A 3481-nucleotide genomic window follows, 5' to 3' on the forward strand; every position below is an offset into this window, starting at 1 on the left:
CCATAATCTTAGTATAATGCACTGTTCACAATTTGCAATATTTGGAAAACCATACAAACAGGACATAACCAAATTAGAGATGTTTGACAGACTTTTGTAAAGTACTTGGGAATGTCAGCTATTTTCCCAAATATTCATTTTAAACTACAAAAAGAACATAAATTCATATAAAATCACAGCAGATGTTAACAGACATCTTTTAAGAAAAAAATCAGATATTAATTCAATTTGCCATTTCCCCCCCTCCTCAACATGACTGAGAAATAAAGTTACAAGTAGTAATGCGTGCATTTTAAAACAATTAACTGGCTGAATTAACCCTTTAAAAATATAACTATACAGTATTATTGCACTCCATGAATGTGCAGTATTCCAAACATGCCAACACTGAAAGACTGTCTTGCACTGAGGTTTTCCAAGAAGTTCAACGAGGCTGCAAATAAAGCATCTGGTCTGTACTAACAGTGTGCTGTCTTCAGTATAGACCTTCATCAGAGTGAACCACGGCTGCTCTTGCAAAAATCCATTCATGCAAAAGAGTTTTCAGGGCTGAAAGATGAGCCTATGATCAATGATGTGGGACTGAATCCATATGCACATTGAGCTTCATTTCATTGTCAAGAATTTGAACAAGCTGCCGCATGGATGGAAGGTGCCCAGATTCCAGCTTTGACCATACTGGTACATCATTTAGCATTATTTCAAATGCACCTGTTGACATACATTGGTTCTCAATCATGTTACTTAGGAAGAAAACCATCATACATGCATAGACCTTATTTTCTTGGTCCCACTGCCACATGCTAGGAGCCTACATGCCAAAGAAAGCAAAAGGATCCTTGCCAACCATTATTAAGCCTATTAATACTAGTTTGAAGACAGACAGGAAAGATGCTATGTGTCTATATATTGGTTGAGGGAGGTAATTCTCTCCTTCTATGCAGATGTTTGGGTACCGTTGGCTAATAACCCGCATGTACTCCTCAAACGATAGCCTCAGGAAACACAGATCTGGAACTTGAGCAGCGGCCCTGTGGCATCCTGCCTCCGGAGCCGCCTGCCTGGCCCGCTGCCCGCGTTGGCCGAGGCCTCGCCCAGCAGCACCGCCTCCAGGAGCAGCAGCAACGGGAGCCACATCGTCCCGGAGCCACCCCGGAGCCCTCGGCCCGACACTGCACCAGCACCTGTATCTTCTTGGTGTTAATTTTTAGTTCAAAATTAGCATAGGCAGCAGAGAATTGATCCATACTTTGTTGAATCTTAGTTTCAGAGTCTATTTGGATGCACAATCTCCACAAACAGAAAATCATTCACTAATAATCGCTCTATTTATGCCTTTGATTGTAGCCTTTTCAAATTGAAGAATTTGTTGGCAGTATGGTTACTGTGAAGGCATTTGATATCATAATTGAAAAAAACACGCTGAAGAGCATGGGAACAAGGACATGGCCTTGTTAAACTCCATCGGTGACTGAGAAACTGTGAGAGCATCATCCACTATCCAGAACCAGGGTAAATATGTCATCAGAAAGTTTGCATACAATATTAATGAACTTCCCTGGGGAGTCAAATTTTGACATAATTTTACATAGGCCCTCATGACTGAGGCCTTGATCAGATCCACAAATGTTGTATACAGAAGCTTATTCTACTCCTGGAATTTTTCCTGGAATTGTTGTCAGCAAACATCCTATTGATTGTGCCTTGACCCTTTCTGAAGCTACATTGGCTGTCAAGTACATGATGCTCTTCCAGGTGAGGGATCAGCTTATTAAGGACTCTTGCAAACATCTTGAGGACAATGACTAAAAGAGAAACACTCCTGTGAATGTCACAGGACAAGCTATTCACTTTGCCTTTGCAGAGATGCGCAAAGGAGACATCTTTTAATTCCTGGGGTATAACCTCCTTATGCCATATAACCTGGAAAATTTGTATTAGCAGTGGACCCCCTCCCCACCATCTCAGCTGGAACAGAACCAGCATCAGGTACTTTGCCAAATGAAAGGAACTTAATGGCATTTGAAATCTCTTCTTCACTTGAAACTGCAGCTCGAGAATTCTATTGTAAAATAAAAATTGAAAGAGTCCACTGATCACCTCCTGAAATAGATCTTTAAATGAGAATTCCCAGGAATATTATAACCAAGCTTCAGAGTTCTCAAGTCAAGAAGAAAATATTGTAAGCAACCAGAAGGAAATAATTCAATTATCAAGATGCAACAATCAAAATAACACAAGATATAGCAGTTTATATATTAAAAGATCATAGGGTTTGGAATATGATATTCCAGAAAGCAAAAGATCTTGGATTGTCACCAAGAATCAACTACCCAGCAAAACTGAGCATAGTATTTTAGAGGAAAAGAGAGCCATTCAATGAAATAAGAGACTTTCAAACTTTGTGGATGAAATGACTAAAGCTCACAAGAAAATATGATCTCCAAGCATAAAAGCATAAAAGGTAAACAGTATAACCATAAAAGCATAAAAAAGTAAACAGTAAAGGGAGTTGTAAGGGACTTAATGTTGTTGAGCTATTGATAATCTTACATGGGAAGATATTGATGACTCAAATGATCTTTCTCATTTTTAGGGCATTGGAAGGAGTGTATATAGATAGGGTGCAGCTGAGATTTGAATAAGAAGAGATAATAACTTAGAAAATAAAATTAAGGTGGGAGAGATTAATTTATTGGGGAAAAGGGAAAGGGAGAGGTAGAATATAGTAAATTGTTTCACATAAAAGAGGCAAGATAAAGCTTTTTCATGGAAGAAAGGAGGATGTGAGGGGAAGTGAGTGAACTTTACTCTCCTCAGAATTGGTTTAAACAGAGAATAGCATGCACAGTAATTAGATATAGGAATCTATTTTCCCTACAGAAAAGTATATGGGAAAGAGATAAGAGAAAGGGGAGAAAGGGGATAGAAGAGAGAGAAGATTGGGAGAGTGTTTAGTGAGAAGTAAAACACTTTTGAGGAGGAAGCAGGTAAAAGGAGAGAGAAAATAGAATTAACAGGGCAAGGGGAATAGAATGGAGGGAAATACAGTTAGTAATAATAATTGTGGGAAAAATTTTGAAACAAGTTTCTCCCATAAAGATCTCATTTTTCAATTCTGAAGAACTGAGTAAAATTTATTAACAAAAGAGTAATTCCTCAATTGATAAATGATCTAAAGATGTAAACAGTTTTTAAATGAGAATATCACTGTGTTCCATTGATTAGAGAAAAATGCAACTTTCAACAACTCTGAGATTCAACCTTATACCTATTAGATTGACTAAAGAAAAATGATAAATTTTAGAGATGATGTAGGAAAAATGCAAAATTAATGCATTGTTGGAAGAATTATAAAATAATTTAACCATCCTTTGGATCAATTTGGAACTATGCCCAAAGGGTTTTAAAACCATGCCTAATCTTTGATCTAGTAATGCCACTGTATTCCAGAAAAGATGAAAAATACCTATATGTATAC

At 37.6% G+C, this 3481-nt stretch overlaps 1 pseudogene; it reads right to left on the minus strand.

Annotated features, from left to right (window-relative positions):
* Positions 1 to 568: 568 nt before the first annotated feature.
* LOC141495002 (thioredoxin reductase-like selenoprotein T) lies at positions 569 to 1137 on the minus strand (annotated as a pseudogene).
* Between the last annotated feature and the right edge of the window lie 2344 nt (positions 1138 to 3481).

Source organism: Macrotis lagotis, chromosome 8 (genome assembly GCF_037893015.1).
Source record: "Macrotis lagotis isolate mMagLag1 chromosome 8, bilby.v1.9.chrom.fasta, whole genome shotgun sequence".
NCBI lineage: Eukaryota > Metazoa > Chordata > Mammalia > Peramelemorphia > Peramelidae > Macrotis > Macrotis lagotis.